Raw genomic sequence first — 27,307 nt, forward strand, 5'->3', positions numbered from 1 at the left:
AAACTCAGTTTTCACTGACACTCAGAGTAATACAATAAACCCACACAACTTAGAAATAAATGTAGACAAAAACACTTTAACTATGACAAACCCTGTGAAACTGGTTATGAAAGCTCAAAGTATAACGGAAAACTGAGGATGTGGCAAGTTTCTTGATGAATAATTTGTTTTTGTTCTTTCAGGTTATCTGTAAATGATTTTTATCACACATTTTAACATATGTTATTTTGACAAACTCAGCTATTCTACTACAAACCCATGTGTTGGGTGATCTCCTCTGCTGGTGCTCTGTATTTTCCCACTGAATCAAGGCAATGCTACTCTGCTCTATAAATGTCCTCTTCACTGTAGCCACCTCCAAATTCTTCATGCTGCGACATTTCATTAGGGATGGTTAGCACAGAATGGAGTCCTACAGAGTCAGGCAATATCCGTGTGACGACCTTCAGTCATTAAAACTGTTAGTTAATCTCCACTCCCAAATCTCCTTTGCAGTGGTTTACAGCACAGCCGCAGAAAAACTCTAGTAACAGCACCCTTCCTCATGGAAAGCTGTTACAGATCACAGACACGGGGGCTAACAGAAAAGCATTGGAAAAGGCAGATATTTTTATCAAGAAGCTTCTTCTCTTATGTGTCCTGGAGAGCTATTGAAGTTAGGACAACTTTGCTCCTGCAAAGCTGGTCTCTTCTGAGAACCCTTTGATTTGAGGCTGTGTGGACAGTACAGTTTTCTTGCCTCTGGGAACCGTTTCCCTATAATGGCTCATTTCTACAATCTTTTTTTACTTTTTTCCCAGGAAAAGCTGATATGGTTTAGTTTGGGTATCCAAACCTATGACACTTGAAAAACTCCCCAGGAACTGAGTCATGAGCTGAAAAGCAATTGCATTGGAGTTTTTCAGGGTCTGCTGCCATCATATGAAATAAAGCTTTGATAACTTTTAAACCATAAATGTCTTAAAACTGGGATAGAGATACTCTTCAAACATGCCCATTAAATAAAAAGTAAAACGTGTAGGAATCCTGAGCATTGCCATGTGTAAACTTCAGGTCTGCTGGAGGGAGAAAAGCTTAAGTTCTGCCTTTTTGTATGTTCCTTGTTATCTCTCTGTGAGTTATAAATTGGAGTATCATTGAATCAATTTTTAATAATCTTATTAATCAGCATAATCTGTATTAATATAGCACTTTTGTAGTTCAGTGCCACTTGTCAGTAATTTGACAGAGTGAATTTTGCATCACCAACAAAAAAGTTGCAATCTCTAATAAAATTGGAGATGAATAATCAAGTAATCAGCTTTCAAAGGTAACTTAAAAGGATCAGACTCCTACATATAAATATCATCACAACTTCTACATTTATTTCTGACTCAGATCTCCAGACTGGAGAGAGGCCTGCGACTTCTGGACCACATTTTCTTTCAGATTCACCATTTTGTTGCTAGTAAAGATAAGCTGTCTTGGGAAATGAATCAGTACTTCTGAGTTGCTCATTTGGCAGCTCAGTGCAGTGAGCTGCTCTCATTGTCAACACAATCAAAAAACATATTTATTTGTTTCGAAAGACTTCATGGTAGCTTACTTGCAGAACTGTATTTTATGTTGAGTAAGCCAGAGTGTCCGTGTGAGAATACAGGCATTCCCTAAGAAGCGTTTTTCAAATTGGTTTACTGAAGCATATGCTAATGCAAAGTTTGCGAGTAATCCTTAGGCGTGAATATTGTAAAACTCTGGCGATTAAATTTGCCATGGGTCAGTACATGGCTGGCAGCGTGCTGTTGTAAAGTGGAGGGAGTACCTGTGAAACCTGGGAAATGCGGCCGAGGAGAACGTAACAGGTATGTCAGGCATCTGAGAAGGGCCGCCCAGGGTGAGTGCGTGACGTTGCTCTTACAAAGCAAAAGAAGCCAGTGGTAGGTATTGTAATGAGTTTTAAACAATATAAATTAAGAGAAAGGACTGAATTGAAAAAAATGGAGATATTATGGAGGAAGAGCTGAAAGTGGTACCTCAGTACAGAGGGCAAGGTGCGGAGAGTCCTACCAGCTTCCTTCCCAGCCCAGGGCTGGATGGCAGGGAGAACAGGAGCACTGCCAGCAGCGATGGGCTGGGAGATGGGGGCTGATGCAGCCCCACAGAGGCCAGTTGAATCGACCTGATTTAAATCAGCTGATGGACTAGACCAGTTACACTGAATTGAAGCAAAGGCCTAAAAGAGGGAAATATAAAAGAGAAGCAAGTATGTTATGGGATACAATTGGAGTAGATGATCATAGGTAAGTAGGCAGATTTTTTGGGATAGGAGGGGATGGAATGGGATGAAATGAATGAAGATGAGGTGCAGCTGGATGAGTTTTTCATTCATTAGCCTGTTCTATCCTATTGCATTCCTAGCGTACAAGGCAATCACAATGGAAGGGATTAAGGTCACTGACCTTAATTTAGGTTAAGTCTGAAAAAAAATCTTGAACATGTGTTCCTAGGGCAGAGTTTACTTGCCTGAAAAATTTCCTTGTTAATGGATTTTTGATGGGGGTGGGGATGATCGTAATTTATGAACTACCACTTTTTAAATATTTGCCTTTTCTGTCTTGTCTACAGAGGAGCGACATTAGCTTTTGCAGTTGCTTTGTTTATCAGCAGTGTCTCACAGTCTTTGCCCTGGAGACTATAACAAGCCTGGGTAGAGATAGTATCCTTGTTCTTTTCTCTGCAGTAACTGCTCAGTCCATTTAAAGATAATAGGCCATGCCCAGCATGACCAATAAAAAAGGAAAACGGCATTTATCTTGCTGGCTTCCTCCGATAGCGTTTAGGACCGTGCTCTCTGCTTGATCCATGGGCTCAACTCCATGAGCAGTCTATGGGGAGTAAAACATTCAACAACACCTTTGTAACACAAAGATCCATTGTCCGTTTGTGCTTTGTGGCCTCAGCCTTTCTCTAAAAACTGTTTCCACTTGTCGTACTTAACAGTGTAAAAATAATCCAGCTTTCTCTGCAGCCCTTTTAGAGGACAAAATGACTCTAATGGAAATAAACTGAAATACAATTAGCCTTCTCTACAATATGGCTTCATATGTTTGATCACAAATAGCTTGAAATCCAAATCCAGGCCTGGCCCCCCACTCCATTGCATCATGTTTTGTTAGCTAGAGAACTACTAACATTTCTAAATAAATAAATTTAAAAAAATAATAAATAAAAATGAAGGGACAAGCAGGAAAGAGCCACAGAATTATTCAGTGAGGCAAATGTCTTACAGAGAGGAACGGAAATTTTGAGCATTATCTGCTTATCTTAACAACAAGGAAACTAAAAGTTGAATTGATTAATGGCATTAAAGTATCTTCACAGGAAGAAAATACCAAGTACTAATAGCCACCACTCTCTGCTGGTTGTTCTGGAAGTAAAGAAAAAAGCCAGTAGTGTTGACAGTCAAAATTAAATGCATTCAAATGAGAAGTAAGGGATACGTTTCAGTAGTGATGAGTGCTGCCTATTGAAAAAAGTACTGTTGGAATGGGAAGGCGGGTGTCCATTTTTTGATACTTGAGATGAAGACTGAATGCCTTTCTGCAAGAATTCTGACAAATACAAGGTATTGGACTCACTACAGAGATCATTATGTGAAATGTAATCCCTCACTTCTTTATACCGAAATCTAGCCTAAATGATCTGATATTTTCAGGGCTTTAACTTTATGGACTTAAGCCCACTCTGTCCCAGTAGTGTGGGTGTCAGAATCACAGCAAATCAGATGTACGCTCACCTGCAACGGAGTTGAATCTGGCCCTCGGAGTTCAGATTACTATGCATACAGTACACAATATTACAATTGTTTGTAGGAAATAAATCTCAGAAGTCCATATGTGTATAAACAAAAGACTCTAATTGAAACCATCATTGAATGTCCAAGATTATAAACAAAAGATGCATTGTCTTGGTTTTGCATAAAGTGAATTATAAGGTAAGAGCAATAATTTTATCACTGGTCATGAAGGACCTGTTGTTTTGTATTTTTAAACAGTGACTTAAGGTCAGAAACAGGCAAACCAGATCTTAATGGAAAAGGAATCTGACTGAGTATGGATAACGCTTTTTTAGAAATCTTTTAAAAAAAAAAAAAAATTCTGGTAGTGATGAGAGTGTGCTAGGTGCTGTACAACCCTAAAAGAAAGCTGCATCCTGCCCATTTAGTGTCTGATTTACTTCACTTTTATTGCCCATTGTTGGCATTATATCAAACATTTCCTTAGTAGGCCCCAGCACTTATATGAAGCTGTGCCAAGGTTATTCTGTATGTAATCCAGAAAGCCTTTTTCTGCTGCAGGGAAATCACTGAGTTAAGGGAACGATTATTGCATTGTGTTCTGTTGTTGTTAGTTTTTCTTCAACAGATTTGAATTACCCTATCTTAGCTTTATTAGTATTGTTGTCTGTTGTGCTTCATAATCAGAGCAACACAGCAAACAGTTCATTCAGCCTTCGGGAAAATTTCAAACCCAGCATGTAAATAGATAGGGTTGATAAGAAAGGAAACAGAAGTGAAGCGTACTGAGGAAGGATGGGGGAAATGGGGGATCAAGAATAAGGCAAATAGGTGAAGAAGATTGTCGAGTCAGAAAGGAGAGTAAAATGTTAAGAGGCGTTAGCAGGAAGGAACTGAATAGTTATGACATATTCAGACTAAATCCCGAAAGGCCAAATTGTGATCTGCCAAGAGAGGAAGAGAGAAAGAAGAATGGAACAGCAAAGTGAGCAATCGAATATATTAAACTATACAAGCTTATATTTAACCAAAAGATAACTTGAAAATAAGTTATAAATACAAGGCACGTTTATACTGCAAATTGCGATAGATTTATTTCGGAGACATGTTTGGAATGGATGCCAACATGCATTTTCTTCTCTTTTTCTGTGGATTTAGTTTTTTTTGCACTGGATGATCAGATTATTCTTTCAGTCAATAACTACACTTTTCACTGTGCACGGCTACCTTTTCAATATGCCAGCATTTGGGAAACACAGCTCATAAAACACATTCCTTGAGTTGGCCAAGCGGGAACTACAAATAGCATAGTTAGTCCTCTTCTCCGAATGAACCTGTGAGGTCCTACCAACTTGTATGAGAACTCAAATTTGGGTATGTTGCTGGAGGAACTGAGTATATAACTGAAAAAAAGTAATGATTTTTTATTTTCATATTGATGTATCAGTTATGATAGAAAACAATGCAAAAGGAAAATTCACTGCTGTTTGAGTGAAGTCACTACATTGAGTACAATGACGATAGGTGACATATTAGCTCCACTGAAGTCGATGAAGTCCTTATCTGCAAAGGATCAAAAATTCCATTGGTAGACTGTGTTGGTGAAATGGGCCACATATCTAGATCTAGTTTGTTTATGAGACTTACGTTAGTAACAAACAGTTGAAAAATTTAAAATTGTGATTTAGAGAAGGTGTTGCTAACACCTGATAGAAGTTGGAATAGGTACCTGAAAAAAAACAGAGGCTAAAAAAAAAAGAAAGCATGTATTTTTCCCACAGTGACAGCATTAAATTAGATTGCTTGAAAAATCAGGACTGTCCCTAGTTACGGAAACAGCACAAATCTAACCTTAGTTCTGACTCACATCTATGAAAGGAGTGATTTTCTGATCAGGTAGCAAAGCTGCTGTCATTTACATGTCTGAATGCCAAGTTCCCCTTGACTGTCTCACTGCTTCAAGGAAACCTTTGAGTAAAAAACATCGCAGCAAACAGAATTTGGACCAATAAATAAGCTGGCCTGCTTATTTCACTGGATAGCGATGAACTCTGTAGCCCTGAAGTAATAACACTGCTCTTCATCTGCTACCTTCGTGTATTTGAAAAACTGTACATTTCCAGGTGGTATGCACTGAAGTTATTACAAGCCTAATTTTAGGATTAAGAACACCTTCTTTCAGTCTCCACTTGAATATCACCTCAGGGCGTTGCACTTCTCATTTTCTTGCACTCGCTCTGCCTTTAACATTTTCAAATAAGGCGAAGAAGATTTTCTTCTATACAAAACTCCTGCACTGCAAAGCATAAAATCATTACAATTAGCGACTAGCAAATGCCACGGGCATCGGCTTGGTTTGCAGAAGTACCCCAAAGTTGAGATGTTTAGCTAAGCTACCCGAACCTCTCTTGAACCTGCAGGATGTGCCAGAAATAACCGCAAGAACAAGCTTTCCTGCAGGGTATCAGAGCTGCTCCTTATGACCACAAGTTAGAACCAGAAATTAGAGAGAGAGACAGGGAGGTAATAGGAATAACCCTTTAAAATAACTGCTTCTTTTTGAACCTCAACTAAAAATTCATTTTAGGTTTAGTTCCAGTTTTGGTTGAAATTTAAGTTGACTTTTGTTTATCCAAAAGACTTTGACTATCATAGGGTATAACTGAATTAAATTCTAGGTCAAATTACTTGGTGTCATTTACTGTGCATGTGTTTTTGATGGATTTTACTTAGTAAAGCACTGTATGTCCTTTTTCTGGCATTAACTAATCCTCACAACATCCCTGTGAGGCTGATAAGTAATATCCTCATTTTACAGTCAGAGATAGAAAGGTTATGTGACCTGCCAAAGTACACAGAATATAATCAGTATCAGAACTGGCAGTAATACTTCAGAGTTCCTAGTTACTAATCCTACTCTGGAAAATATATAGGATATTCATTGGGTACGTAACGTACACTTTGATTCAATAAAACTTTTTTTCCTGTGTGTAAATCTCCTGTTTCTGTTCAAGGGCTGCATATGACAGACTCAGAAGTTTTTCCTACTGTAAGCTGTATAAAAATATAAATCAATGATCAAATACAGGTTAAAAAAAAAAAAAAGAAGCTTCTTTCAAAAGAAACATCAAAGTCGTGGGAAATTTGTTTTGGAGTAAAATGACTCTGGGTTTACATAGGCTGATGAATTACTAGATGTTGTTCATCGTACTGACAGCTGATCCTCCTGGTTTTCAATACTTTGCTGTGCATCTTTGTAAGTAGCTTCCCCTAAAGACACTGAAAAATAACATCTTTCTCTAAATAGTATGCATACCTTTTTCTGTATAGTCATTTACTTTCCTCCTGTCCTTGAAATCGAAACAAAATACTTTTCTCCACCTTTTGGCAGTAAAGTTCATTTTCAAATTGCTTTCCATTTTCTTTCTTAAAAAAGCAGAAAACGCCTTGATCTATGATCTTTGGATATGCTTGTTCCCAGGTAAGTAGCATGAATTTCGCAGTTAACCCTCATAGAAGGTACCCCGTACATGGGGTAGCTCTAAAAAAGATATAAACTGCTGCTGTTTTTCCTAGCAGCTGCTGTGAGTGAACGTAATTACATGTTGTATTGACTATTTAACTTGTGGTAGAACTGTCCACCTGCTCTCATAGTGTTTTCCATGACACTGAAGCCACCTGAAGACACTCCCATTCCAACCACTTACTCCACATCCCTGCCTGTCCTCCACTGTGGCAACCCAGTGGTTTTTGAGGAGTTGTTGTGAATTGGATCCTTGAAATGGTCTGGGCAAAAAATAAACCTCCCCTTAATCTGCCTCTTCCTTTCTGCCTCTGCTCAGAGAACCCCCAGCAGCAATCTTGATTATTTTGAAGACATATTGTTTTGGTGATCCAGGTAGAGGGGAGCCTTGACACCCAACTGATGATAACTGGGGAGCAGCAGACTATGGAGCATAGAAGAAATAGGACAGTCAGAGCTTTATATGTCAAGCAAAGAATGATATCTTTTAGAAGTATTTTCATCTAAATTATGTCTGGAGCTTCAGGAAATATTTCATGGTGGTACCAATTCAATTTGAATTTTTACAGTACCCCAGAGATCGTCCTTTGCAGCTTTAGGTCCTCTCAGCCCCAATTTCAGCACAACTCAGGACATAAAGTCTTTCCAGTAACAGAATCCTACAAAGATAAACCTTGAGCTGATGGAGCGACAGATGCTTAACTGTAAGCAAGTGTCCAGAGCCACCGACTTCTTGTGGTTAAAGCCTGGTATGCATTTAGGTACTTAAATGATGTTTTGGCTGTATGGCCTTTTGCCTTTTTTTTTTTTTTTTTTTTTTTTTTTCAGAAAGTCAGTGAAACTTTTGTTTTATGAAGCGATATTTTAAATACTAAGAATATTTCCTGGCATTTGTGGCAAGTCTAATTTTAGGCCTTGACCACTTAACTACCGTCTTAATGGCTTTCCTTTTAATAGAACATAGAAACAGCATGGGCTTTATTTTCTGCATCATCAAAGCACTGCACCTTCTGACAGAAACAGTGTCTAGTCTGCAACAGGCCAAATGCATCCCCCCGATAGTCCATCTGCTGAATTTCACAGCCAGGAGGAATTTCATCAGCTATAGATAAACAATGTTTTACGAAAAGAAACCTTTTCTTTTTTCCTAACGCTGCCTTGATCACTAGGCCTTTGAAGTAAATGAAAAAAAAATGCTATTGCCTTTAATAGGCCCTTTGTAAAGACCTAACCAAATGTGCTCCTTTTGCTGGTAATACCTTGGTTTTTTTACATAATGAAAAAAAAAATAAAATAAAAAATTACCATTTAACTAGCTATTGTAAAGTCAAAATATTGTAAATTAGGGCATACTGCTCGGTTACAGAAACACATCCCATTCCAGTTAGGGATCAGGAGTTGCATTTTATTTAATAACAGACGCCTCTTTTAAAAATCAGAAATAATGATAGTGATTAGTTAACAGTAGCAAATAAAACGTGCATTTAAAATTAACCTGACAGGGCATTTTTGTGTCGTACTGACTGATGTGTACAGTCCATTCTTTTAAAAATTCAAGGAAGCTTATTTGAATTGTAAATTGGCAACACATTCACAGTGAAGTCTTATTGTGTGATAGTGTGACAAATTACAAATGGAATATTGGCCGGGCTTCCATTTCTTGCATTTCTTTTCTAGTTTCTGCCGCTATTATCATTAATCTGTTTTACAGAAGCTCTATAGCGGATGGTTCTGGACATGGAAAGTACATTAAGTTTCATTGTTGGCTATAGCAGGACTCTGTGTGGCTTCGGTGACCTGTGACTTCTCCTATTGGTTGTAATTCAGTACAGTTGCTACTAGTTTTGTGTCCTGCTGTGTGTGGACTTAAGAGATTCTGGCATACTTTATGCCTGACAGCTCATTTCATAAGTATTGGATTACAGAGCTTTTGCTAAATTGTGTTAAGAATATCGTAAGAAATGGTGCTGGAATGTCGTCCTTTAAAAAAAAATATGTATACAAGTAGACCTTAAAAGATGCCGTTATCAGAAGTGAAGTGAATTCTCCTTTTTAAGTCCTGAGCGAACTTACGAGAATGAGGGAGATGATTAAACGCAGTGATGTCATGTGCTACGAGGCATTGTTTAACTCCTTTGCAATTTAAGATTTAATGTTTTATCCAATGGGAAAGAAACGGCGAGTTACTCCAGCGTATCTTTGTTTCCTGCAAAGCCAGGCAGAGCGGTGGGGGTGTTCCTCCCCTGGGCTGATTGTGCTGGTGCAAAGGTCAGGCAAACAGGGACTGGTGCTCAGGATGCAATTTAAGGAGGGACTCGGAGGGTACGTGATAGTGTAGTAACTGAGAGAGAGTAAGAAAGAGAGAAGAAGGTAATTTTGAAAGAATATTAAAAGAGAGCAAATTGTTACCGTCAGCAGCCCCTCTCACCTTCTGCCTGTCGTATTAGTTCATTTTACTTCTACCCTCTTAACGATGATCTCCTACTATCAGACATTTCCTACTAGAGCTTAAATTGACAAATTTATGCCAACTCACTGCAGTTTTGCAATATGCTCTGTGAATCATGAAGGAAATAAGCTTCTGGCTATTTCTGGCTTAAATTTCTTTTGTTGTATGTGCTTGTAATGGTATCTCTGATTTCTTTTACATTTCTCTCGCACTTCGCAAGCTGTTCAGCCCCAACGTTCTGTGCCATTGCTTACGTATTCTCTCAGGCTTCTGGTTTGGGATTTGTGGGCTATGAAATTCATGCCATGCTTTTACATATAGGCAAAGATGGTTTTTTGGGTCTTTTTGCATAATGTTCTGTTCCCTTCTGGCAGTTGGAGGTCTGGCAGCCGGTAGCGCAAAAGACATAGGGCTGAACTGCCCCTCATTCAATATGAAGCTTTTAATCAGTGTCGTTGGGCTGGGCTCCCCTTGCGGTCAGGGAAAGAAGGGTAATGGGTGGTACTTTCGGGAAGGGCGTTCACCTGCCTGGTGTCTGAATCGGATTCTGAAATTGCCTCTCTATCCCAATGATCAAAGAGCCTGGAAAAGCCGTATCAGTTAAATCTCTAGAATGAGGTGGAGTGAATGCAGATCAAAATACAAGCATAACATGCATTCATGTTTAATGCCCAAAGTGTCATCTAACAAATGGTGTTTCTTCCTCAGACGCCAAGCACACTGGTCAATAAGACTGATGGTGAGAGCAGAAGAACCGAAAGGGTGATAAAAGTTTTTGCTTTGCTTTATCTTCAAACAATTCTGATTGTGTGATTCTGAGTCATTTAACTCGCCTGTGCATCAGTTTATCCAGCTAGAAGCTGAATGCTTTTCTTGCAGTTCTCCCAAACTTTTCCCTCTGGTATGGAAAGCATCAAAGAAATACAAAATATTTTTTCATATCCTCACAAATGAAAATTGCCACGGCCTTGGAGGCCTGCTAATTTAGACAAGCTGAGGATCTGGCCTAGCACAGCTCAGTGCAGCTTAATTTTCAGACAATCAGTGTTTAGTAGTTATTTTCCTTTGACTAGGCTGTCCCTTGAAACTTCTGCATGTTTGCTTGTCACTCTTCCAAGATTTCTACTGTTTTGGTTTTTTCCTGCCGTGCTTATTGAACAAAGACAAGGAAGTATCTAATAGATTAAAGTAAAGTCTAGTAACATGGTTCAGCGGACTAATACTTTAATCTGTGAGACCCTAAGATCGAGTGGACTCAATTTCAAGTCCTGCCACTATTAATTTATCCATTAGTAACGTTGCAGGTAGTGAGAGCCTGGAGTCTGCAGGTGTTTGCTGTTGGAGAAACAAGCGGCACCTTCACCCTCCCGTAACGCAGTCTTTAATGCAAAAGGACACCTGCCTGAATCAAGGCATGTCCGTTAAAATAATCCTGCCCCAGTAGATCATGAGGTTGATCTTTTCTAGGGTTTCAGGAGATGTAATTTTGCAGCCAACGTAAGAATCACTGGCTGATGCTGCTCAATAGGATGATTTGATGTATAATTCTAATATCGCAATGGGATGCACTTGGGTTTATGGCGTTCGCTAAGTGTTCACTTTAAGGGAGTCTCTTGGGACACCTTTTAAATAAACTTAGGTCAGAGTTGCTTCAAAATTAATTGACTGATCAGTTTCACAGTATGCCAGATGGGCAAAAAGCAAACTCATAAAAGATCATGGATAGGAGGTTGAAACAGCAACGCAAACCTAAGAAATACTAGCGTGGCTATAGGGTACTTCTGTAAATTCCTTTGAATTTGTGCTTGTTAGATCCTATTTTTACCTTCTTTAAGTTTTTGTCTGGTCATTGACAAAAAGGTGTGAATATGTAAGCATGAGTGCTTCCATGTGTGTATTTAATCATACATTTAAGCATCTGGTGATTGAATCTGCTGCTTTTCTGTGTGTCATGTCTCTTTTAACACATGCACACTTATGTGTCTTTTGCATGTATGTAGTGTGGGTGTACAGTAAGAAGTCTGCATAAAGGAAAACTTGAGCTTTTGATGGGCTTTTTTTTTTTTTTTTGAGTCCTTTCCAAGGCTTCCCAACTAATTATTTGGTTATTCACAGTTCTTGTTCATGAGCAGATGCAGTAATACTTATCTGTTTAATAATATACAGTATTATTTCTTTAGGGGAAAAGATATATTTGAAATACTTTGAAAAGAAATAAACAGCAAGGCTTGTAATTAAGTGTTGCTATTTTAAGTAGAATTGGTTTCAACCATCGGCAGTCTGTCCTTCTCCTCAGCCTTTCGGAGACTGCTGCACATGATGAAAAGTTTAACTTGTCAAGTATAAATTTAGATGTAGAGTCCGGAATATCAAACTCCATGAGTGATAATTATCAGCACCTGGAAATAATTTGTACCAGAGAGTTAAGAAATGAGTTTTCCCTTTCTACAGATAGGGAGTTTTTAACCTCCCAATCACTGGAATACTCCCCGGAGCTTACAGTGACATGGCTTGTGGTTCATTCCCACTAGTAAACATGGCACCGAGCAATTAGATTGTCATTAGAAGATGAACATTAGCTTTGTAAAATAGGATTAAGAATAAGCTGAGAACAAATGATCAGCTAATGTATGCAGTTCCTAAGTAACGCTGTACACGCGGGCTCTGGTGCGGAGCCCATTGAAGACGATGGAATTGCCTTCCACCAGCTTTCAATAGCCGCTGGCTCAGGCTCAGATTCTGGTTTTCCTTTAATTTTATAGCATTCATTCTCCAGAACTACGGAAACTTCATAATTGCATAAAAGTTGTTCCTCCTCCAAAGTGTTAAAATAGTAGGATGTTGTGCTGGAAACTCTACAAAGACAAGAATTAATTTATTCTTCTGACCTGTAGGCAGGCTGCCCCTGAAACACGCTCTTCCACTCTTAGGGTTTCTTCTTATCAGTGTACAGATATCATCTAAGCAATTTCTCTTGTATCTACAAGGCTGCATCATTATTGCCTAGTTAAATGTAATTTTTCCCTACTGTTTTAAGATTAGTTTAAGCGAGGAAAGGCACTACCAGGGCAGAGTATGCATACACGTTTTCTTGGTGAGGCCAAGCAACGTTACAACGTACACAGACAAGAAATACCGTTCAAAGGTGTTTGGTTTTAAAATTGCAGAAAACAGTTAGCGTCTGTATTACTGTGAAATGGAGCAAAAATATAATAAAGATTCACGTATACATAGTTCATATAAGTTAAACATTTAGTAGACATTGTAGTAAGCATTACATCATTTTTACAAATTTCTACAGAGTGCAAGAAGTATTATGTTAATGGTATTCTTAATTTAATAACACTTTGTAAACTATTTATAAAAGGATTCTAATATGATCAACAAACAAGGTTCCACAACAAGATCGGCATTTTAGGTAAGATATTTTTTCTATGGAAGTAGGTAGCAAAAGAAACAAAGAATTGAAGAAGGAAAATAAAGTCTCTCTCTCAAAGAGTGCTTGTCAGTGCTCGGTTGAAGGTAAATGAATTAATCCAATATTTTATTCTCTGAGAATGATGAGTTACGTAGAGTAACTGAATTATGGGCTTTTAATTGTTACTTTCTTTAGCCTATTATATGAACATTTCATATAATTATGTTTATTAGATAGTATAGATTTAGCTTAATCTAGGAAGTATATAATAGAAATATAATTATAGTCAAGAAAAATGGATATTAAACTTATGTAATTTTCTTTTATTGTACTAAATGTTTCTGCAATTAAACTCTACTGAAATTATTGGAGTTTAGAATTTCATCAGTTTTAATGAGTCTGAGTTATTAAACATCTGCCGGATTAGGACCATCATATATAATTTTAGAATCAGAGCCATAAACATCAGAGGAACTACTCATATGAATACAGTTTTTCATATGCTAAAGTATTTAGATGAACAGGCATTATAGAAAGCTTGTAAATTTGGATACCTGAGTTTCAGAAGCGTTGAGTACTACGATCATGTAGTGGTAGATACGCACTGTATTTTACAGCTCTCATTAAATTGTTACTGGGAAGTAATTGGAAAAAGGTGGCATGTAGAAATGACTTTTCTTCACAAGATGTCTTTTTCTTTTCATGTGATTCGGTCAGAATTAGTTTGGGATTGTATGGCTTGGACAGTTTCTGAAATATTTCTGTTGTTGATTTGCCAAACACATCTCCCTCTCGGTTTTTTTCTTTCTTTCCTTTTTTTTTTTTTTTTTTTTTTTAAAAGGGGAAAAAAGGGGGAGGGAAAAAAAAATGGGAGGGTGGGAAGGCATGAATGAGAGATTGAATTTGGGAGTGATCTTTCTCTTGTTACATGATGTGAAGCATGTGTGGGAAATGTTTTCATCTTCAGAAGTCATTTGCCCCATGCAGAGAATGCTTGAAATGAAAATAACTTTCCAAATTAAAATAGAATGTGTAGTTTTTTATTTAGAGACACACAGAGACATAGTCACTCATACACACAGAGGAGTACGTACTAGGGAATGCATTTTATTTGATCTTTTATTCTTGATAAATGTCACATTTATAAGATACTATTTGATAAACTCTAATGCTGAATTATTTTATTTAATCAAAAACATTTGTGTTTTTATTCCACTTTATGAATTCATACTTGTTCACTATATGTGGATTGTGTGTTTCATAAACTTTTATCTCCTGCATCTCCATTATCATGTTAAAATATAGCAAGGAAGCGGCCGGGTTACCCCCTCCTTCATGGAACCACAAATATTGTCCTTTTCAATCAGTGTTAATAATTCCCTCTTGAATTTTTCTTTTACTCTCATTTTAACTAGTGTTTCTTACATGTGGGTGAATATTTGCTTCTCTTATTTGTAAAACTGGGGAACCAAATAGTTTGAGCCAAAGCTTTTAGCATCCTGTGAATGGGACTGGGAGCTTGGATGCCTCGTGTCCCACATCTCCAGGCTGGGCTTTCTGGCTGGGCTAGATATTTCCTTCCAGAATCACTGAAATGTGTCATGGGACCAGTAGTCCCCCTATTTTTGGAAGCCACTTAATGCCTGATGTAATCCACTGACAAATGGCCGCCTTGGCTATTTTCAGCCAGCCCTGTTACTTTAATTAATCTTGCTGTAATGTCACACCTCAGATTCTTCAATTGTTCTCTGCCTTTTCGCGCTGTGGAGGAGCTTGTTTGTGTGACAGTCTGGCCACTGACATCCACTGTGTGACATTTCCACTACTTTAAATCCACAGACTTCCTATCTCTGTCTGTCCAGGCTCCTCGTTGACTTTGGAGGGGTGGGGGAAGAGAAGGAGAGGGGAAAAAAAAAAAGTTACTTCGATAAATATTGAGTGTAAAAGGTAGTGTTCAGTGAAGCAAAATGTTCCTAGATTTACTTGTAAACTTAAATAACTAACAATACGTAGATAATTATCTCTGTTTTGTACTTATTGTATTTAAGCTTTTTCAGTCAAAGTTGTAGATTTTTTCTCAAAGCAAAGCTTAGTATGTAAAAAGTAAATACAATGGTATATGGCTATTATCTTGTAACCCTATCAAATCTGGCTGAAGGTTCAGGTTTTCTGTACAGAGCAAGGAGATAACTTCAAAAGCTCAAATAGTTTGTAGTTTGGAGAAGCAGTCAACTGAGAGAACTTAAAGATCAAAGCCAGAATATCTGATTTTAATGATGCAGAACATATGCTTCACCAAAAACCTTTTTGGATTAAAAAAGTTAATGTAATCAAAGAGAACTGAACTCTTTGTTTGGATCTAAGAGCTGTGTGTTGAAGCATTCGGCACAATATCTTATAGTGTGGTATTACTGTAGTTATGTATAAGAAGTGAGTTAAAGCAAAGTTAAGAGACGAGCGAACCTGGCGCTAGGAAACTTTTGTTTTGAAGATCGAAAATATTTTTGTTGAAGAGCCCTTAAGAATCTTGAATAGAACTGTTTTGATGAAGAGACTGCGGATGCGGATAGACATAAAAAGCAAGATTGTTCTCTGGGAACTTGATTAGCCTTATTCAATAACTGAGAATCCAGGAAGTTCCTCTGGAGAGTTTTTGATTTACAGTGAATGCAAAAAAGGACCAGATAAAGGAACGCAGACATATCTGCAAGAGGGAAAAAATGCCCAAGGGTGGAAAAGTTTCCTTTCATTGCAGTTTGATAAAGGGAGATAATGTCGTCCCCATGCCTGGACAGAACAGTGTTGATAAGATCAAATTCGTAGGTGAAAAAATATATTAACTGAATTATGAGTTTAAAGAGAAAAAAATTACTGGACAAGGAAGATAGCTGAGAATTCTGTTTTGCAGTTCCATTGATTGCAGTGAGTTTCTGTGAGACCCTGTAGGAAAATACAAAATGCATTTGAAAATAAAGAGCTATGAACAATAATACATACAGTGTTTGGTTTATATGTGTATCTAACTATGCATATTTATCTATATATCTAAAGTATTGTATGTGTATCTTCAACATTATTTGGATTTTAAGCTTCCAAATATACTCTGGAAGCACCGAGTGGGTCACATTTGTCAGTTGCCAGAAACAACCAACTCTTACCAATGTAAGAGTTTAATTTTTTTTTCTTGCCATGACAGGCATCTGTTTTTCTGATAGCTTTCATTTCTGATTTCTTGTGACATTGCCCTCATTCTTTTTGTCTCTGTTTTTCACTCCTTCTGACATGTTTCTTGGAAGGCCTTAGGAGAAGAAAGGACCGCTCCCCCTGCTTCTCCCCCTTTCCTAAAGCTAATAAAGATAACTCTTTAGGTTGATCTCCTCCCCCTACCCCCCATTGCTAAATTTGATCGAGACCAGTCCCAGAGTAGTGTAAGTGGCTAGAGCTCCATTTGCCTTGACAAAATCAGGCAGAAGTATAGGATCCAACTCTGAACCTCTTTACTCATGTGAATGGAAGCTGTGCTTGTTATGCTACCACTGTTTTCTTTTTATGTGACATTAAATTCATTCCGTAGCTACAGAAGCTCGCCAAGGCCAGCCAGATAGAAAGCTAGTCAAAGTAATTAGAAATATTCAGCACATTTTTATTGAAGCATTTTGTGGATGCAGGTTGACTTCTGGATAGATTGCAGGAGAGGTGTTTTCCCCTCTGTGATGTGACTTTCAAGGTTAAGGAGCGGCAAAACCACCATGAGCCTCTTTTTACATTCCCTGGATCGTTCTGCATCTGAATCTTTTGAGCTCTCCTTGCCTTGAAACTAACGTGGCTTGTGAACAAGCTGAAGAGAGACAAAAAGCCCCCTTTGATCTTTAATAGCTGAGCATCCCTGCATATGTGACTGTGCTCATGATGAGATGGAGGTGAGTTCCTGGATCCAGGCACCAGGCATGTTTCAGAGGCAGGCCCAGTTTGCAAGGATCCCCTCGGTGTTCCTTCTCTGCCTCTGCTCTCATGGCTGGTGTTACTGCAACTGAGGGAGATTAACGGGCAGCTGAGAGCAGAGTACCCACTCCACCATGGGTGCCACCTTCTTCTACCTGCCCTTTTCCAAGACTATACCTGATAAGCGGTTGGAAAAGCAGTGTATTATACTTTGTGGAATGCCATTGGCTTTGGAAGAGGTACTATATACATATATAACTCCTGTCAGCCCTTGTTTGAGAGCAGAATTGTGCTGTGAGGACATGGTTGACTCTGTTCTAATCCTGGAAGAATTTTTAAGCTTCGAATCAGTGTGACTCTTATAACAGGGCAGGTCAGGGTTTTTGATGTTATTTGTGTTAAGAGAGATTGTTTTGTCTTGCGTTCTGGACCCCTGAAAAAGGTCCAGTTGCAAGCATTGCATCAATCAATATCCAAGACATTTGCTAACCATCGTAGTGGCAGGTTTGCAGTCATGCTGCCATGGTTAGTTCTTGTCACGCAGGGGAGCTAAAGTCATCGACTTGTGTACTTTTGCCCCTTAAAGGCTTCTAGAGTCACGCTGGAGTCACTTCTGGACTCCCAGTGACATCTGCCACATCTTTGTAGTCACTTTTTGGTGATGTATAAAAATGCCTTGATTGCAGGAGGCTGGTTGCTCGGATGGCTACGAGTTTTCTGGCTTCCATCTCCCTTCAGGTTAGAAGTCAGGGTCTCCCAAGATGCCCAACAGCTTTTTCTTCAGTTGCTCATTAATTGCTGGCCAGTGAGTATATCTAATACATGTTTCTTAATTGAAAGCAAATGTCAAGTTTTTGACAGCTACTGTGAGATTTAAAGGGTGGAATTTCCAAAGCACAACGCAGGACTGCATGTCTGTGCCACTGAAGTAACGCATTTGCTAAATCGTGAGTTTACTCAGCAACAATAAAGGTCTGATTGCGTCTTGGGTGCCCCTGTGCAAAACTAGCTGTGTCCCCATTAGTAATGTCACAGCCTGGGATGTGCCGGGTTAGCACCCCGAGCAGTGGGCAGGCTTGCTCCTCCTCGGTGAAGGCTGTCGTGCTGCAGCCACCTTTCTCGGGTCTTGAATCTCCAGCCTGCAGATTTAAAGCTTACCCGTGTCAGCATGGGCCATACTGACACAACCCACACTTCGGATTGCAGCATAGACCTAAAATATACTTCTGAGTGTATATCTGATTGCTTTACTCCAATGGAGCCTACTGAGTATTCAGTATCCCCTTATTTAGCCATCTGCCTATATTAAAAATGTGATTTTGGTACAGTGGAAGAAAAATAACAAGATCTTACTCGAGGAAAAGTAAAGAGGAAATCACAAATGTTAATGAAATTTAACATTGAATTTGCGAGACTCCTGTGCTTAAAAGGATGGTGGGTCGTACATCAGGTAAGATAGTGAATCCAAAATACGATTGTCAGTGGGAATCAGTGCATTGTTTCACTGCTGAAGCAGTATTTTTCCAGTCCATTAGTCAACTTTGTTTAATTTAAAAAATATATAGACATAGGGGTAAATTTACTGCAATTGCCAGTGAAACCACACAAGGAGTCCCATAAGAATGTGAAAGGAGTGCAGTTCCTTATAGCAGTGAAATAGCAAAAGCCCAATTAATCAGTGGTTCTTTGCAGGTTTTAGACCAGAACTGGCATGCTACCAAACTGCCCTCAGAAGAGGTCTAAAACAGCTCAGGAAATGATTTAATGGGCACCTGGTCACAGATGTGTTCCTGCCAGACATACTGTCTGCAATGGTACATCCCAAAATGGCCCTACAGGGTCTGAAAATGCAAGGAACGTACACAAAAGTTCTTCTTTTTAGATTTGGGGAGGTAATAAAAGAAACAACAAAAACCCCAAACACAGAAAAAAAATCTGCTGCGTAGTCTTCCTAATCTCTAACTTTCCTGTTAGTCATGCTGGCAAGTACCTACGTTCTTTGCTGACATTTTGGTCAGTATTTCATCATGTCTCTAATCTTTTTTGTCAAATCAGGCTATACTTTGTTTATCTTGATGTCCACTTAATTCTCACAGGGACTTCAGATGTTGCAAAACAGCAGGAAGAGAAGCTCTTTCTGCTGGCTGGGGTTGGTCACAAACGTTCGCCAAAGCCGTCAAAAATGGTGCTGGGGTTTGATCCCTGCGATACAAACTGCGAACAAGTCGCCTGATTTTGCTCTGCCCTTTTTGGAGCACTCCTGGTTCTGCTGAACAATGATTTCATTCTCTGCGTCGTGCTGTTTAATGTAAAGTTGCATGCTAATAAATTTAGCACCAAGTTACTGACTCTGCCCGGATGATGGAAACCTGCCTGGACTGACCAGTTAGGAATGTTACTGGTATTGTTGTTTCTGGCCAGGTTTCAATTGGAAGGGGGTGTGATAAAGTAGCTCTCATTTTCTTGCATAATTTCTTTCTGCCGTAATTAGATCCAATTGTTCTGATTTTTGCAAGTAAGTTTAGGAGCATATGTGTGGTCATTGGCATTCCAGAAGCTCTGGCTAATTTGAGTTTTAAAGAAAATGTTTAGAAACCTGAATTCTGTATAATTATCTAAGTTAAGAATGTTTCCATTTGGCTCACTATGAAGTTTCTGCCGTGATGAGACTTCAGTGAGGTCAGTTTTTCATTTCTGGTAGGAACTTTTAGATAATAAACTAGAGAAAACCCTTAAGAAATATGAGAAATATTTTTACATAGTAGACTGAAAGAAGTGTTTCTTGTATTTCTTAAATGTCTTTACTTAATGCTTAGAAATTTCAGTAATCCTTATTTAAATTTACTAGAATTGCTACAATTCTGCCTTTACCAGATTTTTGTTGTTGTTGTATCTAAACGAGAATTATTTTGCAGGTCTGATTGTGAATTCCTTATTCATAACACTTCAGCACATTTCAGGTGCGATACATACTACTTGAACTGCTTGACTTCCTTATCAACATGTTTTTACTTTTGCTAACCCATCTTCTTCATGACAATACATGCATGTGAGTCCTGCTTTTTCTTAACTCCACATCAATGGTGTTTTTACAAAAAAGACTGCAGCTACGTGCAGGGAGGAACTGCCTTGCATGATGTTTGTCATTAAAACAGTGGGCATCCAACATTACAAATTGCAAAGATTTACAGAGGACCTTTGAGGTTGCTGTACGCAATTGCAGTTAATTTTTTTTTGTCATTTTTGTGGAACGCTTTAGGATGGGATATATCTTGCCTGATAACAGTGTTCCGATATTAGTAGCAGAAGTCTAAATTCAGTGAGCCAAATAGGTCCAGTTGATGATAAATAGATAAGGGTAGGCATCTCTAGAAGATGCTCCCACTCTGGGGTAGGTTGTGTGTCTGATTCTCTCCACCGACTACAGAGGAAAGCATAGGTTCCCAGCGTATGTCAGACTGCTGTCATCTGCAATAGGTGGAGATGTCAAAAGAAGCAATAAATGCAAATTAAAAAACAGAAGCATGCAATGCACTGTCATAGATATTTGTGATTTATCCTGTATTTATGCATTCTATTTCCACTCATCCATTTCCTTGAGACTCACGCGAACGTATTTGTCCGTCAGCTGTTTTTTAGGCCTCAGGGAGAGGGGTCTCTGTGCATTCTGTTCTCCGCCCAAACGACAAGAGACTGAGGAATAGAGAAACTGTTGCTTTGCATTTCCATGATTTAGGTTTAAAGCATGAAATAGAAAGGTTTTCATCCGTAATGGCAAGCTATAGGATGCATAGAACTGACTATTGCATCATTCAGATGGAAAAAACTAATTTTGGTTTAGCAGTATCTAGCATTTCCTCTAAGTCTGCACCATACTTCACATAAAACCCGTGGTAAGCTGCCTGCATGGAAAAGCTCACATAACTCTCTTTATTTTTTGTGAAAGGCAGGTTGAGAAGTGTGAGAAAGAGAGGAAAGGGATATTATAATTTCTTTCTCCCTCTGAACCCTTTACAAATGGTTTCCTGGTAACACAAGCCCTTGGTGTGGCAGATGGATTTTATGAGAATTAATTGCAATAATATTCTATAAAACTGTCCCAAACGTTTTCAGAACCCATTTCCTCCTCTTTATTTTTCTGATGTCTACTACAAGGGCATGTCATAAATAAATATAGCAGGAATATTTCTACATGTAAGTAACAGAACTGATTTTACTTTTTGCTTTCACAGCGGAATAAGTAAAGGTATTTAAAAGTGGACTTGACTGCAAATGCCATCAAGAGGTTACTGTAAAGGAAAATGCTGCATTGCCGCAACCGGACGGGCTCCATGACCAGGCTGTACTTTCTGGTCTGCCGTCTGTGATTCCTTGGGACACTGAGAAATGACGCTGGGGATAGGGGTGGAAGAAATCACTCAACACATTTTGATATGATCACATTAAGACGGTGAATATGGAGTTCCTTTGCTGTTTCCCAGCTGCTGCTCACACGATGCTGGGAGCTGAACGCTTCCCTGCATCATCTCTAGCACTGACTCACAGGAGGAGAAGTAAACAGAGCACAGTCCATATTGATGGTCCCTGTTTATATTCCATCTTGCTAGGGAATATCTCAGCCAGGAGCTTCAGTAAGCTAGAAAAACTGAGCAGATGTGATCTTCATTGCAGAATAAAGCAATTACCTGTGGCTGAGATTTTTTCTAACCTGTGGCTTTTGGTTTTGGGAGCACTCTTCCTTTTGCTTTTGATTTGGATTGATTTTTCTGGAAAGGTGAGGATTTAGAGCTCCCTCGTAGCTTCAGGTGAAGCTGAGGACATTTATCCTCTTTGAAGAACTGGCTTTAAAGCTGTAAATGTTGTGACCAAATGAAAGAATCCGAAAGCGAACCCAGCTTTTAAAACACGGTCATCCATATATAGGCAGATATGAGGTCCACGGCACGACTAGCAGCTAAACCAACTTTTTCTACCGCTCTCTTTTTGCAGCTTGTGCACCTTATTGTCTTCCTTTTGAGGCATACGAAATTGTTTGTGCAGCAACTCCTGTTTCTGAAATAATAAACTGACACAAACAAATAGAGCTCTTAGCTTTTCAAAAACATTCGGCACTAGCTTGTTTAATATATTATTAATAGAAACCAGTGAGACATCCCTCTGGTAAATAGGCAGTGCAGTCACTTGGCACCTTCTGCGATAACACAATCTTGGGAAGTACAAGAGATACCAGGGGATATGCACTTGTAAGTAGGTTATGAGGAATTTAAGTATAGTCACAATTTCGGTAGCAACTACGATGGAAGCGACACAGGGAAGGAGCATGTTTATTTTCTGCCATGCTTTTCTGGCTGGGTTAGCTCGGGTAGAGGACACAACTTCTGGGATCCACATGCACTCCAGAGCTCGAGAAGCACCTTTCAGAACCTGAAACCAAGGGAAATTTCGTGTACGTGGTCCCTGAGTGGAACACATTGTTTGGCTTTGAAAGCAGCACACCTGCGGTGCTGCTGCAAGGCTGTGAGCTCAAACATGAAGGAGGGAGCAGGCCCAGCAGGGGATATCGCATAAATGCTGCTTATAAGGCAGGAAGAGGCTGCTACCAAAACCTTGCTGTCCTGGAGACCACTTCTGTATCTGGAACAGGGAATTTGGTAAATTAGAAGCCTCATGGAGATACCACCAGAAGGCAAGTAGCGCAGAGAGAAAGAAATGCTTCTGTGACATTTGTTTTTGCTTAAATTTCATAGAGTGATTTGTAGAAGAGATGTTCAGAACACCATTTCTTTTCTCCTCCTGCTTCCAAACTTGACTCTGTGAGAGGTGATTAGACATCTTTTGTGAATTTGCTTCAGGACATACGAAGTTATTGGTGTGATAATGGGTGTCCTTTATTGACTTCTATAAGCAATTTTAAAAAAATCTAGATTTAGGCATTTTGTTTGTTATTATTTATTAATAGGGTTAATTAAAGCTGTGAGCCATGGAGATTAGTATGTGACTCTCTAAGATTACACTGATTGATTATGGTAGTATGTCTAAGAAGTACTGCTTAACTGAATTCATTGATATTTAGTGATTTTCGTGCCTTGAGTTTATGATCTAATTCATTTTACACCAGCAAGAATTTGAACTTCCAGTTACTGCTGGTATTTCTTGTTCTAACTGGTATAAAATTTCCTGTTTTATCTGTAGCTACGATTTTTTGCTACTTTGGTGGTTTACACTTGGATGTAAACTTGAGTGTAGGACAACTGTTGGTTATCTATATGTCTGTGTCCATAGAGTGAATAAAAGACTACAGGTTTTCCTGTATCTCAGTTTGCACAGTGTGTGTTCGTGCACCAGGGCTGACCTGGTAATCAACAGCTTGTTTAAGTGCTTGAACATAGAATCATAGAATTGTCTAGGCTGGAAGGAACCTTTAAGATCATTGAGTCCAACCATCAACCTAACACTGCCAAAACCACCACTAAACCATGTCCCTGAGCACCACGTCTGCCCATCTTTTAAATACCTCCAGGGATGGCGATTCCACCACTTCCCTGGGCAGCCTGTTCCAATGTTTGATAACCCTTTAGGTGAAGAAATTTTTCCTAATATCCATCGTAGACCTCCCCTGATGTAACTTGAGGCCATTTGCTTTTGTTTTATCTCTTGTTACTTGGGAAAAGTGACCGACCCCTCACCTTGCAACAAGGTAGTTGTAGAGAGCAATAGGTCTACCATGAGCCTCCTTTTCTCCAGGCTAAACAACCCCAGCTCCTTCAGCCACTCATCATAAGACTTGTGCTCTAGACCTCTCACCACCTTCGTTGCCTGTCTTTGGAGTCACTCCATAATCCCAATGTCTTATGAAACAACACTGGTGTAGAGTAAAAGGCAGGTATCGACAATCTCTTGACTTGCTTCTGAGACTCTTCCACCGGGCTCAAGTGTAATGAGGGTTTTGTGTGATTTTGCACACTGGCTTTGCCTAAGCTGTGATGTGAGAACACTATCTTATTCCATAGGAAAGAACAAAGCAAAGAAGCTGATCATCCTGCATTACCCGCCCCTGCTCTGCTGTTCTGTGGAGGAGTGTGGTTGGGTTGTGTAGCAAAGTTACCAGAGTCTCCTTCTGCGCGTTGTTAGAGTTACGTTAGCTTTGCTGTGGGCAATGGCCTTTGCAGTAGCAGTGGGAAGAGGTGGATTTGCCCTAATGATGTTTAACTTTAAAAAAAAAAAAAAAAAAAGGGAAAAAAGAAGGCAGTTTTAATTTACAATCATGCAGCTTCTACTTTATTAATCTGCTTCCTGAAGAAAGCAATTTTCTCAGAGAGAAGCTCTGCACAGGATCAACATACAAGTATTGTTGCATATTTACATGTGCAGGATCCAAATGTGAAAATGCTGCATCTGTAACTGTCTCTAATTGTTGAGGCCATTTTGACTCTGGAGTTATGCAGATGTGCCTGCCTCTGCCATTAACTTGTTTTCCAGAGTGTGCTGTCCATCTGCTTCAAACTGTCTAAATGCATGCTTGGCTTCGTTACTTGCTACTACAAATCAAATAATAAGGGAAAGTGCCTACACGGTACAGCCTGACTCACATCCCAGGTACATTTATTTGTTTCTAGCACTTAGATCTAGGTTGGCCTGGTTATTAATTTGGATTTACATAGTTTCTACGTGATTATTTTGCAGATGTCTTGTTGCCTTTCTGTCTTCTGTCTTTTTCTCTTTCTGTCTGTTTTTTTTTCTCCCATGCATTCTTTTCTCATATTTTTAAATATATAGTTCAGAGGTTGCACAGATTAGAAGTGGTACATAAGGCAGAAAATTAGTGCTGTTCAGATGAGTTAATGGTGTTCTTCGGTGCTTCCTACATGTATTATATATGATTTAGGAGTATTCCCCCATCCAACTTTTAAATACAAGAAACACCAGCATGTTTTTATCACTGACCTTGCAGGGCTTCCTCTTTGTTTCAGGACTTTTGTGTTGGCACCGTGTCTGACACCACCTGGACTGGTCTTTCACTTTCAGGATCAACTTACTTTTTCACTCTTTTCTGAAAACTGGAACAGAGAGCGATTGGTTGGCATAAATGATATTCTGAATGATATTCTGAAATGAGCCTGAAAAATGCTAACAGATACACATGTAGGGCCGATGGGATAGAAGGAAAAACCTGTGTATTTTTTAGCAATACAAGAGGAGGTTCATTAGAGAACACTAGTATCTTTGACCATGATTTGTAAAGGAATAATGGCAAAAGGCATCTCGCTGTTCCTGCTTTGCAAGCAGTGTGACTGAAACACATTTTTAATTCCAGCCTCTGCATTGAAATGGGATTAGCGTATTCTTTGTATTAAACATCTTGTGATTGTGTAGCCTTTAGAGCTTAAGTTGTTTATTCAACACTATTGTTACCTTCAGTACTGAGAGAAAAGTTTTCTCCTACTAAAAACATTTTATATTATATATACAAATATATTTAATATATCTTTATATTTTATGTTTATACATATTTATAAAAAAAACTTATCTATATTATATATAGATAAATACATCTTATATTTACTTTCTGCAGATGAGGGTTAAAGGCTTTGGTTACAATTCGTCTGAAAATACTGTGCAGAAGCATTCATAAGGTTCCTTGGAACCAAAGTCACCTAAATAGGTTGCTGTCCTAAAAGGACTATTGTTAGTTTGAAGGAGGGATTATGGCACATACCTTCCATCAAAACATTCCTTCCCCAACTGCATTTACTCCTGATTTTGTCTCGTCAGTATGGCCTTATCCATCTCTCACTGTAATCCTTAGAGGATCCTCCTTGGCATCTTTACCAGTTGAAGCAAGTTTCCCGGTCATCTTCCTTATTCACATTCAATCCAAGTACGGTATTTCTTCATTCTGGCTCCTAACAATACCCACTAAATTACCACAAAACAATTTTCGCTTTTTGACACTGTTGCCTACAAGGCATTCTTTGGAACAAAGCAGATATGCTTTTTAGTGTGTTATGAAGATAACACAGCAGCTGTATTTGGCAAGGGTGCACTGGTTTAAATATCAGTGTCTACCAGACTAGAGGATGTCAAAAAATGGGAAATAAGTATGACCATAATAGATGACTATGTAAACCATGGCTTATCATGAAACACCCAAGGAGAATACTCTGGATCAACAGAGGTTTGGTTTGTTTATGTCAGAGGACTGATGTATTTAAGTTTCTATATTGCTTAGACGTTGGTTTGCATACGGTGTTATTGCTGGGTATGACAGCATCTGTCACTTTTCAAATATGTATGTTGTATATTTTAATTTCCTCTTACTCAGTACCAGAAATTGGAAGTGGATATACAACAGATATATAAAAATTTTTACTTTTATTTTGAAATCAGGTAGTGACTTCAGCAGTGGTTAAGTACTGTATTCAGAATACATAATATGTCATAAGCTTGGGGCAAACTTATCCATGAAGTTTTTAATTTTAATCCTAAAATTGGTCTCTCTCACATCCGCTTGACTTAAAAATTCCATCTATTTAGTAGCATGTTTTTTTACGTTTCCCTGCAATGAGATAAATTATACAAGTGCCAGAATATATTTTCCTGTTGCTTTTCATCCATTTATGTCACCTACCTCTGAAGCATTGGTCTTCTGCAGGTTTGAAGTATTCTGTCTTCTTGCGCCTGCTGGGCGTTCCAGTTTAGCGGTGTTCGAATGGTGGTGAGGTTGTATTTAAGAGAAATCATATAATAATAAATAAATAATAATAATCAACAACAACAACAAAACAATAACAACAACAACAATAATAATAATGAAACAGCTGTTGGACTATGTGAAGATCTATCTAGTTGTCCTGTGCAGAAGGGTCCACTTCTCTCCTTCTGCATTGCAGCCAGGGGAAAAGGTAGTTTCTTGATCAGGGCATGCCAAGAATGGTGCAGTATCTGCCCCTTCAGGAGAGAGGATGGGATAAATGGCGTGAATTAGAGAGTGCAATGCCGAGCTGATGTACTCGCACATGAATTGAAGCTGCTGTAAAGATCTTTGATAGCAAAGCTTGTCATCTGATTACAGTATTAGCGCTACCGATGGATGGCACTAACAGGGACCCTTGGTTTACTTCTGAAAAAATACAAAGACAAAAGAAAAAAAAGAGAAAAAACTTGGGAAAGATCTTTTTAAAAGCACCCCTTTCATTTACA

At 38.8% G+C, this 27,307-nt stretch overlaps 1 protein-coding gene and 1 long non-coding RNA gene across 8 annotated transcripts in view; one reads left to right on the forward strand and one right to left on the reverse strand.

The window, feature by feature from the left end:
* Nucleotides 1-27,307, forward strand: part of TRPS1 (transcriptional repressor GATA binding 1) — a 218,374-nt gene that overhangs the window by 102,759 nt on the left and 88,308 nt on the right. The window lies entirely within an intron of this gene.
* Nucleotides 15,904-26,827, reverse strand: LOC128905071 (uncharacterized). Its single transcript, XR_008464749.1, has 3 exons — nucleotides 26,736-26,827; nucleotides 25,052-25,164; nucleotides 15,904-16,105 (listed from the first exon to the last, which is right to left on the reverse strand). It is a non-coding gene; the product is annotated as an uncharacterized LOC128905071 (long non-coding RNA).

This window comes from Rissa tridactyla, chromosome 2, assembly GCF_028500815.1.
Source record: "Rissa tridactyla isolate bRisTri1 chromosome 2, bRisTri1.patW.cur.20221130, whole genome shotgun sequence".
Lineage (NCBI taxonomy): Eukaryota > Metazoa > Chordata > Aves > Charadriiformes > Laridae > Rissa > Rissa tridactyla.